Source organism: Anabrus simplex, chromosome 12 (genome assembly GCF_040414725.1).
Source record: "Anabrus simplex isolate iqAnaSimp1 chromosome 12, ASM4041472v1, whole genome shotgun sequence".
Classification (NCBI taxonomy): domain Eukaryota; kingdom Metazoa; phylum Arthropoda; class Insecta; order Orthoptera; family Tettigoniidae; genus Anabrus; species Anabrus simplex.
Window position 1 is genome coordinate 4308692 of NC_090276.1, and position 15619 is coordinate 4324310.

General features: G+C 38.4%; 1 protein-coding gene across 2 annotated transcripts in view; it reads right to left on the reverse strand.

The window, feature by feature from the left end:
* Nucleotides 1–11599: 11599 nt before the first annotated feature.
* The window catches only part of LOC136884414 (spondin-1), a 433578-nt gene continuing 429558 nt past the window's right edge, over nucleotides 11600–15619 (reverse strand). For both annotated transcript variants that reach the window (XM_067156552.2, XM_067156550.2), the window contains one exon: nucleotides 11600–13945. The gene's annotated coding sequence lies outside the window, so the exon portion shown is untranslated. The remainder of the gene's footprint in view (nucleotides 13946–15619) is intronic.

Below are 15619 nucleotides of genomic sequence, written 5' to 3' on the forward strand. Positions count from 1 at the left end.
TTTATTGCCCAATCTCAATTCGAATTATCATTAGTTCATCCGTCACCTCTTAAACATCTTTTCTCTTGTAAATACACGCATTTGAACTATATCTGAAAAGAGAGAAAATGAAATGAAAAGAAATGAAAAACTGAAACTAGTGCAAGGTAAGCGAGATATTTTGATGAGTGTTTTTGAAGAGGAAGATTTTCTTTCATTTTCAAGTATGAACCCTTAACATCCATTGATGTGGAGACAAGTTTCTAGACATTTTGCAACGTGCTGTCTGAAAACCGACGATCCTTTACACCTGAGAACCTGGAGATGACTATTGCGATGTACTGCAAAGCCAACTGAGGTAAGGTTTCCGAATTCCAATTTCTGTAATCCCAGTGTGGTTAAGCCAAATATGATTACTGTTATATTAATCTCAATATTTTTCTCCAGGATGTCCATTGTGGGTTCACTGAATTCATTCTAGGAGGAAAAGAATACTTTATTCTAAATTCTGCAAGTACTTTTTTTTTAACAAACACAGAATTCCTTTTTAAAATTAAGTTAATCTAAAAATTTATGACGTCTGAAGGAAGAAGTATTTCACTCATTTATTTTGCACTGTACGTTGCACACCACCAGAATTTTGCATTTTAAAAACATTATATTCCTTCTTTAAATATGTAATTAAAAGTAAAATTGTGAATGAATTTGGATCGCATTTTTACGTCCCTTTTACCAGTTCTTTTGAATATTTTTAGGTCTTTTTTCCTAGGCAATTTATCAATCTTGAACTTCCGAGCCTAGTGATCAGTTAAAAAAAATTGCTACATAATTCTTGAATACTATATACAGTGGCTCAAAAAAGTATTGGTCTGCCCATAGCCGAGGTATGAACGGAACAGTATAGTACAAATAATGGTGCATATAATGGAATTACATGTATGTAGATGTGCAGGACAATTAGGTACATAGGCAGATTGAATATGGAGCCAAGGGGATTCATGATGTTTGCAAACGGACCAGCAATACAAAGGCATGCGTCATTACACGCCAAACAAGTATTGGTCTATTAAACAATATCATCGTGAAATCGTGCTCTCTGCCACAACTCGGGCTCATTGTGTCTGTGCTGACACCTTAGAAGGTAATATTCAACACTGTTTCCGTGCTCAGCCAGCAGGAAAATGAAAGAAACAATCATGGAAGAAAGAAGGATTGCAGTGCTACTATTTCAAAGAGGTAAACTTTCAAGGACAAAAGTGAAATCATTGGAAGAGCTGTTACAACTGTTAAAAATATTGTGTACAGGTACAAAAGAACAAAGATAATAGAAAACAGACCAAGAAGTGGCCGCCCCTCAAAGTTATCAGTACAAGACAAACGGCAAATTGTGCGTTAAGTGGCCCAAAATATTCAGCTAAGTGAGCCGAAGATAGCAGCTGCGTTACAACAAGATGTAGGAGTGTAAGTGTCATCTGAAATCATCCGAAATGTGCTACGCAAAAAAGGGTATGCGGGCGAAACAGCCCGTAGAAAGCCGTACATTAGTGAGGCTAACAGGAAGAAGAGACTTGCGTACGCTAAAGAGCACAGAAATGGCAACTATCAGGATGGGAAGAGAGTCACTTTTATCGATGAGAGTAAATTTACCCCTCTTCAGGTCAGACAGACGAGTGATTCTGTGGAGAAAGACGAATTCTGAACTTGAAGAGAAGACCCTGCAGCTACTGTGAAACATGAAGGCGGTTCCCTGATGGTCTGGGGTTGCATGAGTGCGAATGGCGTAGGTGAATTAGTCTTTATTGAAGGTACTATGGATCACAAAGCATAGATTAACATCCTCAAGACACATCTTCCATGAATTGTACAACAAAGGACTGTCAGCAATGTATACGTTTACGCAAGATAACGACCCCAAACTCAAAACCCTGAACATGAAGTAATGGCTGTTATATAATACACCTCGTTGGATGGAAACTCCACAACAATCTCCTGACATCAACCCCGTCGAGAATTTGTGGCACTATTTGGAGAAAAACGTGAGAAAATATGCAATATCAAACAAAGCTGACCTGAAAGAAGCCTTACTTACCTAATGGAATAGCATACCAAAGGAAACTACAGAAACCTTGGTACGATCTATGCCGAATAGGTTAGATGAGATTATATACAGGAAAGGAAGACCTACCAGGTACTGAAACGTTCACAAAGGATCAAGAAACTGCATTGTGTTAATTCAGACAAATACTCTTTTGGTGACAAGTGAAGATGATTGTTGTAAGTTATGTTTTTTAGTTATAAGGACATGGAAGAATTATGTTCTTTTTACAATGTACATGTTACACAAGACAAAAAATAATCAAGGATTCTAGTGTATGTCAATTTTTATCATTATTCCCTTCGATTCCTTCTCCTCACATGTAGCATATCTCGACAGACCAATACTTTTTTGAGCCACTGTAAATCTATGTATGTTGAGTACTTAGTCTAAAGGCTGATTGGATCCTCAATAGCTTTGCCATTCGCTGGCCTAGGCATCAATCAAAAGGCTACAAGGGAAATGAAAAGTGAGTTAGTTTGCTTTTGCTTTCCTATTACACATCAGTCTACGAAGCTCACTGAAAAGCATACACCAACTGACCCTAAAGTGTCATTTTTTACATCATTCATAACAGGGACTGGCTGCATAAGGAATGGCATTACTACCATCGCTCATACCTCAGTCACTTTCATCTTATCAAAGCCAAGGATGAGATAGACAGGTCAGTGTTCTAATGCACTGTAAACACTAGGTTTCACCAGCAAAAGCAGGCTATAAATGAATGTAAAATAAATACTTAAATAACTATTTGCACTGCAGCTTCAGCCTCACCTGCTCCCCCAGTTCTACTAGTCAGTGGTAGTTCCGGTACCGCACCCTGTTCCCTACGGGAACACACCATGCGTAGATTCCCACCAGCATTATGTAACGTGGAGTCAACCTTGCCAGACCTCTCAATGTTCTGACTATCTTCCAGGCCAACAGACCATCGCCCATGATGGATGAAGTAGTTCAGCATCTCCCGCAGTCCGGCATCATCACGCGGGGTGAGTGTTCATTGGTTTTTCCCTTGTTTCTGGTCCAGAAGGAGTCCGGCACTGCATGCATCATTTAAGATCTCAGGACCTGGACTCCCTTCATTATTCACCCTCAGTTCCCTCATTGCGGTCCAGTGCAGGCCTTACCTTCTATCCTTCCTCACCATTTCACTCTTCTCTCTTATCAGATCTCCATAGACCAATATGCCCAGCAATCCTACGGTATTTTATACCGTGGGCAGTGCTGTTGGACCCACCTTTTGATGGGACATAGGCTGGCCCCATCTATCATGCAATGCTGGGGCACCACTATGCAGGAAATTCTACTCCAAGAGTTCAACGTCCAGATGATCCCTTATCTGGATGACTGGCTCATTCATGCTGCCACTTATCGGTGGACTTAGTCCATGAGATTGATCTCTACTTTTCTGTCATTCTGGGTATTACATTTAACTATACCGAGTCAGTTCTGGTCCTGACACCCGTCCTCGCCTACCTCGGCATCACTACTGACATTGCTGCCCGTGAACTGACTCTTCATCGTTCGACTCAGCAACACACCCTCCATATTGTGCACGTGCTTACCCAATTGATGCCACCTCAGCTTCAGCAGGCTGCCAGCTCAGCTGGGTCATGGGATTGCTGATGTTCCTATCCAAACATCCCCTCTCAGGCAAATTCTTCTGGGTCCGCCAACTTTTCACCCACAACTTTGTCGCCACACCACATCGGATGCACCCGGGGGATTGGGAGTTCCGAGTCTACACCGATGCCACACCACACTCTATCGCGGGAGTTGCTCCAGCTGCCAACGAAGGCTGGACCCAGGCTTTTAGTGTTCCTGAGCGGATCATTGCAGCTAAGGCTGCGGCAGTGGTCATGGCTGCCCGTTGGACCCTCACTAAATTGGATCCTTTTGATTTTACTCACCACCTTGTGTTCACAGACAGTTCCAAAACCTGATACACACTCCATAGCAGGCGTGGGACTGTACTTCATAGTCATCCATATTTGTTGTCTTTGTACGTTTAGCTTATCAATAAAGCAGTGGAAATGGGAGTTTTCCGTGGTTTCCCATTTTCACACCAGGCAAATGCTGGGGCTGTACCTTACTTAAGGCCACGGCCGCTTCCTTCCAACTCCTAGTCCTTTCCTATCCCATCGTCGCCATAAGACCTATCTGTGTCGGTGCGACGTAAAGCCCCTAGCAGAAGAAGAAGAAATGGGAGTTACCATCTCGTGGCAACCCATCACTTTGGGCGAAAAACATCTCAGGATATGCTATATACAGTATATTTCACCCTCCAAACCTTATAAATAGAGGATCACAAACGGAACCAGAAGATAGTGACCCAAGAATAAATTTACATCCTCCAACCTGTTCAGAAATAGAGAAGGCCTTGAAACAGATAAGAACTGGAAAAGCACCAGGCATGGATAATATCGCACCAGAAATACTTAAAGCAGATATTGAGACATCGGCAAAATTATTGCATCCCCTGTTGGAAAGGATCTGGAATGAAGAAAAGCTACCAGCTGAATGGAAGAAAGGCCTGACTGTTAAGATACCAAAGAAAGGGGACATTATTAAGTGTGATAATTGGAGGGGAATTACATTGTTGTCAGTACCAAGTAAGGTGCTTTCAAGGATCATTTTAGAGTGGGTGAAGGATTTTGTGGAATTGCGCCTTAGAAGGGAACAGGCTGGTTTTCGTAAACACCATAGCTGTGTCAATTTCATAAACACTCTGAATGGCAGAACACTCTCGACTTGACTTTCATTGATTTTGAGAAGGCGTTTGACTCTGTAAATGGAAGAGTTATGTGGCAAACACTTGAAGAATATGGTATACCACAAAAGATTCTGAATATTATAAAAAATAGGTGTGACTCGGGAGTTCGATAGGGCTGTATTCTTTCTCCGACGCTTTTCCTACTTGTGTTGGATAGTGTGCTGAGGAGTGTGTATCGAGGTCAGAAAAGGAGGATCCAGTGGGACTTACAAAATAGGTTAGAAGACCTTGTTTTTGCAGATGACATCTGCCTACTGGCTCAACGGTTCAGAGATATGGAAGAGAAGATTAAGCAGTTGAAGGAGGAGGCTGAGGATGTTGGACTTAAATATTAATAAGACCAAGGCAATGAGGGTCAATTCCAAGATTGATGACAAATTGTCCATAGATGATAAAGAGTTAGAACATGTAGACTCCTTCATATATCTTGGGAGTATGGTTACTACGACTGGAGGAGCAGAAGACGGCATTAAGAGTCGTATCAAGAAAGCAAATGGTGCTTTTCTTCAATTGTATCCTGTATGGAAAAACAAGAACATTTCTAGAAAAACTAAGCGACGACTTTTTAACACAAATGTTAAGTCCGTTCTGCTTTACAGTGTAAACGTGGAAAGTTACCCAGAAGACGACTAAACAACTGCAAGTCTTCGTGAATAGCTGTCTAAGACGTATCATCAACAGAAGATGGCCGGATGTTATTTCAAATGAAGATCTATGGGAAGAAACTAATCAGCAGCTAACTGAAATGCAGATAAGGGAGAAAATGGGGTTGGATAGGACATACTTTAAGGAAGCCCGCTGGAGCCATTGAGAAGACAGCGCTCGACTGGAACCCCCAAGGCGCTAGAAAGCGCGGACGTCCGAAGAAGACCTGGAAAAAGACGATCGAAGAGGAATGTCCAGCAGCGGGAAAAACTTGGAACGAAATGAAGAGGTTAGCCAACAATAGGAACAGATGGAAGTGTTTCATGGAAGCCCTATGCTCCAAGAGGAGCAACAGGAAATAAGTCGAAAGTCAAGCAAGTTAAAATGGGTAAATGGGTCTAACTTTAGTTTATTTTCCTTACAAAAATTGAGGTTCGGACCTGAAAGGAATTATGTCATTTTAATAAAATACCTATTCATTCATTATAGTCATATTGTTTTGCCTGTTCTTTTCAATGGTTTCATGAACATTTAATAAGAAGTGCATTATTTTCGTGCCGCACTTCGTAGTCAGAATTCATCTATTCTGACGTCATCATGCCGTCTGTTTATATATTTGCTTTTTTATCCTGCAGTTCTTGATGTAAAGCTTGGTATTGTGTCGTAGAAGGCAATGGTATTTTTAATCAAGATCTTCTATACATAACGGTTGTCTTGTGAGCTCGTGGGTTAGTCTCAAAGGAGCATTTCTTGCCAGGCAGAGAACTTTTTTAAAGATATGTGGCTTTCACCCTTTCTAGTGTGCTATGTTATCCTTTGATAGGTGTTCCCAGAAAATGTCTAGGGCATATGTCATGATGGGGTCTTTTTGTCCATAGACTTTTTTTTCTCTCTACAGCATGTAAGTTATTAGGATTGCTCTGCCATCTGTTGAACATATTTGGAAGCTGAGAAAGGTTAGAGAAACATCAGTGCTCTGAGCAGCAGTGTGCTCCATTGATGTGATCAACCAAGACTACCTTGCTGACAGCATCCTACAGCTGTCACACACTTAGCAAGAGGTCCAGAATATTGCTGGTGGTTGTAATGGAATACTGTTGTCGACCACAGTAATATCCGTGTTGCCACTATTTTATTTACAGGTACAAGACTTCATAGAGCCCCTCTGGAAGTGTTTCAAGGACCACCTAAAGATACTATGAAGAGGGCTTGAATCAACACTGAAACACTTGCTGAGAGTTACAAAACAAAATTGTTAATTATGGTCAACCTAATCAATACTTGTATTACTCATAATGAGTTACAATTGGTAAGTACATGTTGTTGAGCACAGCATAGTTAATATCTAAATTTCTTGACATCTCATTTTGAAATGTTCACTTCTATTTGAAGGATTCAATCAAACCAAGGCCTATGTTTTGTTTCAACATTTAATCTGCCCTTCACATCCAACAAAACATAGTGTTTCAAACAGTAGATTCACTGCTTCATCACAAAGCACTAACTTTGAGAATTTCTTAAAATATGTTTTAATATGTTTTACTAGATACCCATATCCTCGCCCATTTCCAACGAGCACTAGCTCGCGATCATCCCCTCCTGAACCAGCTCGTCCGTGGTCCACCCCTTTCCTCCCCACACTTCATCCAGACCCCTATCACCTGTTTGCTTGTGCTTGTTGTTTTAAGGGGCCTAACATTGAAGGTCATTGGACCATCACCTGTTTCCTTCCCTCCCCCCACCCTAAGGTGGTGACTACTCAAAGACCATGACGGGAACCCTAGAACCGATTCCCACCTCCCCCTACTCATAGCACTCACACTCCAGGTAGCACTCGGCACTTGTGATAAGCAAGGGGGTCTAGGATGTCATCCTCCCCATTCACCTTCCATACCATCACTCTCTGTACTCAAATCATTCAGCTCAATTATATATATATTTTTTTTTGCTAGTGGCTTTACGTCGCACAGACACAGATAGGTCTTATGGCGATGATTGGATAGGGAAGGCCTAGGAGTTGGAAGGAAGTAGCCATGGCCTTTAATTAAAGTACAGCCCCAGCATTCGCCTGGTGTGAAAATGGGAAACCACGGTAAACCATCTTCAGGGCTGCCGACAGTGGGATTCGAACCCACTATCTCCCAGATGCAAGCTCACAGCCGCGCGCCCCTAACCGGATGGCCAACTCGCCCGGTCTCAATTATATTACTAACTTATTCTTGTTTATTTTCTATCATTATACTATTACATAATATTGTGCCTGTAAAATAATAAATAACAATTTTAAAAAAGGAAAAACTTATGTGTATCTATTAATGTATTATAAATCATATTATTATTACCTTTATTGCTGTTATTATTATTATTATTATTATTATTAATATTAATACACTAATTATGAGCCTGCACTTAAATATAAAAAAACTGTTGTGCATTACTCTATTGTTATACACTTGTATATATAAAATAAAAGAAAAAAATTAAAAAAATAATATATAAAAAATGAAAGAAATCCCTCACACACCTCCCTCTTCCTCACTTCAAATTCCCATCTTCCTAATGACCTTGCTCCTTTCCCAACCTACCAAAACTCCAAGCTTCAACATAGGAAAAAAAAAAACCAACATGTTTTAGCCCAATTCCATTGCACAACATATATTATTTAAGTTGTCTGACTCGTTGGCTGAATGGTCAGCATACTGGCCTTCAGTTCAGAGGGTCCCGAGTTCAATTCCCGGCCGGGTCGGGGATTTTTAACCTTCATGGGTTAATTCCAATGGCCCGGGGGCTGGGTGTTTGTGCTGTCCCCAACATTCCTACAACTCACACACCACACATAACACTATCCTCCACCACAATAACACGCAGTTACCTACACATGGCAGATGCCGCCCACCCTCAGCGGAGGGTCTGCCTTACAAGGGCTGCACTCGGCTAGAAATAGCCACATGAAATTATTATTTAAGTTCAAACTACATGAAAATGCCCACCTCCCTTTATGTTAATTAATCTAATGAGTGCTTGTGATACAACAGGGGACTCATTATCAAATTTATGTGCAGTGTTTCAACATGGCATTCTTTTTTTAAGAGGCATTCATTTTAAGAACTCCTAAGATTGGTTAATTATTTAATGTACATTGATTTAAACATGACATTCCACTTTCACTAGACATTGATTTTTAAGGATCCTCATGTTGTTAATATATATATAAATATATATATATATTTTTTTTTTGCTAGTTGTTTTACGTCGCACCGACACAGATAGGTCTATCGTAATCTATAAGCTTCATTTCCGTATTGATTGTAGCTACAACATAAGAATGATACTGAAGCCTCCACCTTATCAATACATTTATTTATATACTATTAATCACGGTACTGGTTTCGACCCCTCTAGGGTCATCCTCAGCTGTCATATACCAATATAGTTATTAAAACATCACATTGAAAGGTGTTGTACATTCATGAAAATTGACCCAATTTGACAGGCCGTTTAAAATAAGTTGTACGTTAAAATGGTAAAATAAATCCTCTTTTCTTTAATTATAAAAAGATTATGTAATGTGTGAGGCATGTCACTACAATGTTCCTGTTGATTTGATAAGCATAAACTGAGATTTGTACTATTGTGTATACACTGATGTTCATAGAGTAATCACTATTTTACGTTAAAACTTATAGTTAATTATTAAAAACATTTCAAAATTTTATTCTTCTTGTGATTATGTTGCTTATTACACGATGTCCTTCTGTTGGTAGTATGTGTATCTTGAAGTGATTCGGACACTGTCTATGAAAAAATAGGTTGTAGTTTAATGTTCGGTTCGATGCATTGTCTATGTACTATATTCATAGTATATACTAAATGCTGAGTTAATAGTAATGCGTATTGTAAGTATAAAAATTTTGTTTAGTTTGCGACGTGCACCTTAATATGACGTTATATGCTATGTCAAGTGTCAAATGGTTTACATTTTTAATATCTTAAATGATAGCGTGTAGGCTTCTTCCTATATGTTGTAGGCTGTGATATCTGTAAATAGAAATGAATTGTGTAAGAAACGACGTTTAATAGATTTGAAAAAGTAAAGTTTTGTGTATGTTGACACTGGGTGTTGACACTATGTGTGTTGCACATAATTGCACATAATTGAAGAAAAGAGGATTTATTTTACCATTTTAACGTACAACTTATTTTAAATGGCCTGTCAAATTGGGTCAATTTTCATGTATGTACAACACCTTTCAATGTGATGTTTTAATAACTATATTGGTATATGACAGTTGAGGATGACCCTAGAGGGGTCGAAACTGGTAATGTGATTACTGTGATTAATAGTACATAAATAAATGTATTGATAAGGTGGAGGCTTCAGTATCATTCTTATGTTACAGATAGGTCTTACGGCGACGATGGGACAAGAAAGGGCTAGGAGTGGGAAGGAAGCGGCCGTGGCCTTAATTAAGGTACAGCCCCAGCATTTGCCTGGTGTGAAAATGGGAAACCACGGAAAACCATTTTCAGGGCTGCCGACAGTGGGGTTAGAACCTACTATCTCCCGAATACTGGATACTGGCCGCACTTAAGCGACTGCAGCTATCGAGCTCGGTTAATATATATTTTATGCATGTATTTTAGTTTATATGAGAATGATTATTCTTCACCATTGTGTGTAAGCTGATCACGGCTTGAAACAAGCTGAAACATGTACTGACCAATTGTAACTCACCATGAGTAATACAAGCATTGATTAGGTTGACCTTAATTAACAATTTATTTTATAACTGGTAACTGTCAATATGGATGACAATGAAATTTGTATCGGTTTGTAACAGCACTTTCCGGGAACCATACATTTTGGTACCACACTGTTTCTACGCATTACTATATTTGAAGAGGCTAACCGAGAAGCTTCGTCAAGCTCAGCCCTGCTCTCCCCCAGCCATTCCTTGTCATTTGCGTGGACGTATATTTCATGCTAATATTGGGCTATTAAATTATATTCACAAAGCATTGCGAGTATGAAAATGTAAACTGTTGAAGAATATACATACTCAGATATGAGCTGTAGCCACCACTGCCATTACTATATAGGCCTAAATGGGTGGAATATTTTAAAAATGGGAAGTGGGGGAATTGTAGAGGATTTACAAAAATGTACCACAGAAATATTATAAATAAGTTTTAATTTTTAAATGTCATCAAATTACATATTTATTATCTGTAAGGTACAATATTTCTATATTTACATAAAAAATGGGTTCTATACATTATACATTATATACTAACTAAATGTAAATACAATATCATTACAGCAATATTGTGCTTTGTATACTTCTGCTGTTGATGCTACAATTTTGAACAATACAATGATATGTCATCATTCTCCTAGGTCGGAATGTGAGAGAGAATTCTACTGAAGTACAGTTGTTGAAAGCTTCTGCCAGTGAGAGGTCCATTAGAATGTCTAGAAATTAGTGGTAGAACTAAGCTGAGGGAGAGGTTGAGAAAACCCCATTCCTTCCACTAAATTTTAAATGTCTCTCTCTCTCTTTCATTAAACTGAGGCAACTTGTGGCATAGTACATTTACGGGAAACTGTCACTTTCACTTAATTTCTCAGCAAGTATCATCCTTTGAATATCTTGGGACTGTAGTGAAAGACCATTACAATCCGAAGAATGAAATCTTATTGAGGATCGGGCAAGCCAAAAATTTGTATGAGGGCCCTATTCACCAGTAGAGATCTCAACCTTCAGTTCCAAGTTCGGATGCTGCGATTTTCCCTGCCCTTCCGTAGGGTTTTGAGGGGTATATGCTCAGCCCTCTGCTACAAAGGCAGACGGAAGCTTTCAAAATATACTTGTAGAGAAGAATGCTCCGAATATCCTGGGTAAAAAAGAAGACCAATGAGGAAGTCTTCAACTTGTTAAATATGGAAAAAAGAGCTTCTAACAACCCTCAAGGAATGAAAGCTCAGGCACATCATGAGAGGTGAATGATATCAACTTCTGCAACACATCATCGAGGGGAAAATTGAAGGGCAACGATCTGTGGTAAAGACTTGTGCTGCGGGTACTAAAGGGCAGCAATTGCTGGGCTATCTGTTGCTTGTGAGAGAGACTATGAGAGGCCCGTACCAAATACTGTTATCGCAGTACCTCCAACTTGGCAGCTGCTTTCTCATCTGATTTGAGATCAAATATTAAAAACAAAAGAACATTCTTGCTGTCCATTTTGGTATAAAATAATTGTTTGATCAACAACAAAAGTACAGATTTCCTTAGCTATTGCCAGAAATGTGTGAAGTCATCATGTTCTATATAAAATAATGTGTAGAATCTCATGGAAGTTTACCTGTGACATCAGTTCAAAGCCAAGGACAATGGCTGCATTACCGCAGTGATCAAGCTCACTGTTATACACCCATCTGACACTCAAGTAAAACAAGGCTGTACTATGCCATTTTTGATTCTGTAATGGACACTTGTACGCCAGGTCCTCTATGCTGGTCACATGACTTACTTATCGAAATCTTAAAATTAAGTAGCTGCAGTTGCATTTAAGAACGGTTATTAGAAATATCATTGAGAATGGCTGTAAATGAGGCTCTCTTCAGCTTTAAGGAAATTTCTTTAAAATATTTTCCACATTTTAAATTTTAGTTATGGTTGGTAAAAGTGATACCGGTGGATTGTTTGTGTGTGTGTGTGTGTGTGTGTGTGTGTGTGTGTGTGTGTGTGTGTGGATATATTCAGGTTTTTACTGAAATATTTTGAAATTATTCACTACCATGTGCTTCTATGTATGTTAATGAATCATCTTTTCTCTTTCCAATGAGGTACTACGTCTCAAAATATATTTTTGATACTTCTAAAAGTAAAAAACCAGGAGATTTTTTGTGGCATATCCCCAACATGTTACAACACATCATTCATTATGTAACTTTGAAGAATATTTAGCACATTATACTACTCAACTATGTAATTTCTCTTATTTATTTATTTATTTATTCTACCTTACACCTCTTCATCAATTTCTGAACTAGATTTATGCTCAAAGCACTGGCCTTCTTAAATGGGTTTTAAGTTAATTTTTTTCCAGAATTCTCTTTTGGGAAACTTAGATCTGGACTGAGATTTTGTCCTTGTAAATATGCTAAAAAATACTCACAGTCGGCAATGCTATGTGGAAATAATCATATAAACAGCATTACATTAGAGATTCTGTCATATTTAAGAACATCATCTGCTGATTGCATCTGCCTTGCTAAATGCCCACTGACCATCAAATCTCTCCAGCTACTTTAAGAACTAGAAAAAAAGCTGGGATTTAAAAACAATACAGGAATACCAAATGTGCTCTCGAAATCAGGAGATAAGTCTCTGCAATCAGGAGAGAGGAAGCAAGGGCCAAAAATAGGCAGTCTCTCACTTAAATCGTGGGAGTTGGCACGTCTGATACAGTGTTGTTGTGGTGGAGGATAGTGTCGTGTGTGAGTTGCACGAATGTTGAGGACAGTACAAACACCCAGTCCCCAAACCGAACCCAGGGTCCTCTGAAGCAAAGGCAACTATGCTGTGCATTCAGCCAAGGATTCAGCTGGGGTCATGCCGTTATCACTTATATCATTAAAGTCAGGTCTGGGATGAAAGAAGTTCGTATACAATTCCAATGTCTGCGTGCATCAACCACGGTTACGACTTAAGTCAGTTAAGTTGGATTTCTGTTGCATCAAGACTGGTTTTGAAATGTTTAACGTTTCACCACGGTTAACAGTTTACCGGCCGTGAGCGAGTGGTTAAGCAGCTAATCGAGGCTTCAAGACCTACATACTCTACATAACCTCACGAGTAAGTCATACATTGCGCGTCTGATAAAGTGTTATTGTGGTGGAGGACAGTGTTGTGTGCGAGTTGCATGAACGTTGGGGATAGTACAAACACCCAGTCCCCAAACTGAAATGTCAGATGACATGATGATGATGATGATGATAATAATATAAAACTCAACAACTTTTAAGTCACATGAAATTTTAAAAATATAAATATATTCATTATTTGTCTGTTCTATTGCCATTTTAAATATATCATTTCTTTTTTAAATGTGTACATTTTCCCCCTTTCAGACGACTTTTTCTATGTAGTTATTAGTCCTAGGTTAGCATAAGACAGTTTTTTTAATATCTTCCTATAGCTAATTGTTGCTAGAGATGGTTATCCCATTGAATTTCAGATCATTTGATCACTGCAGTAATTCTGACAGGTAAACATCGTAGATTCCCGCTCATCACTCGTGAGATTCTTAGTAAGAATTTATTACTGTCGTAAATTCTTCATCTGCTGTGGACGATTGCCTTATAGTCACCTGCACTGAGAACTCCACACCCTCAGTACCAATACACCTCATAAATGCACACGAGCTGATGTGTCTCATACATAAATGAGCTGCAAACAAAAAGTACATATTATTAAACTCTGTATCAGTAATATTACTTGTTTCAATATGTTGGATATTTTGCTCATTTACACCATTTGAATCTATACACAAAAATGATGAAAGGAATGTTGGGAACCAAGTATGAATGTTAAGATTACCAGAGTTTTCAAAATAATGAAAGGAGTACAGCAGAACATTGATTATCCAAATCAGTTGGGGACTGGGGGTGTTCGTATGAATGGTTTTCCAGATAACGGTTATTCTCGGAAAAAAAAATTATATTAAACACAAAATTATATATATATTTTGTACCACACAATATACACAAAGTAATACATTGAAATAGGCCTACAGTTTAGGAAAAGAAGTCCAAAATTTTCTTTTGCTCGAGAGCCGAGACTTTTTCTTTCATTTAAAGTTAAAAACTTCATTATTGTTCCGTATTGAATAGAGAAATAAGATGTACAATATTATAGGTTAGGATCCACCTTTCAATACTCCGTAATAAGATGGTAAAAAGTAGTTACAACCTGTTTAATGGGACCGGTTTCAACACATTTTAAGTGTCATCATCAGCCAATTTGCGAAGATCTTAAAACAATTAGCACATTGAATACAGGCAAAAAATTAACATTGCCTGTATTCAATGTGCTAATTGTTTTAAGATCTTCGCAAATTGGCTGATGATGACACTTAAAATGTGTTGAAACCGGTCCCATTAAACAGGTTGTAACTACTTTTTACCATCTTATTACGGAGTATTGAAAGGTGGATCCTAACCTATAATATTGTACATCTTACTTTTTCTTTCACCGCTAAATCTCGCAAGTGTTTTAAAATCAGCATCAATTTCTTCTTCTTGTTTTAACCACTTCATGGCCATCTCAAGGCAGTGAAAAGCTTCCTCACTGGATGGCTTTGCTAACTGCAATGCTTTTGGTTAACCTAGGCTTTGGTTGATTGGTATTCAGATAATCTATGCTGTTCTATACCTACATTTCATTTACTGACAAGGCTTTTCAATGAAAAATAAACCAACACATTTTAAATTCTTAATTAATACTTCCCAAATAAAACAATAATTAATGTCACTTGCAAATTACGTAGGTAAGTCATTAAGTATGTAGTATGCTAATTAGTTTATAATATCACCGATTCAATACATTAACATTTTAAACAATTAGGAATTTATCTTTATTTCCAAATGAGACATGTTTCAGCTTTCATTGAAGGCATCATCAGTCACAGTACTACCTCAAGGCATAAATCAGGTACCTGATTTGTAATTAAATTGTAATTACTAAGAAATAACGTTGACATACTACAGTAGGGATAGTCACTGAAAAATACAATGTTCAGTGATAATATGGATATCAACATATCAGCCGTTGGCTGTAAATTACCAGTTGTGAAGGATAACAGCATCAAAATGTTGGGGTATGTCTTACAGAGGTTAACTTAACATATTTACATGGGTGCAGTCTAAGGGAAAGATAAGTGACTGGACCAATAGGTAAGACCACACGGTATTTAACAGTGTCCAGCAGTGGTGGTCCATATGAGATATTGATGATACACTACCAGAAATGTTAGGAAAATATTACTAAAATTTCAATGAGAAAAACTTGTTCATTAATAATATGGAGTTAAAAAGGATTATATTAACATATTTACTTGGGGGC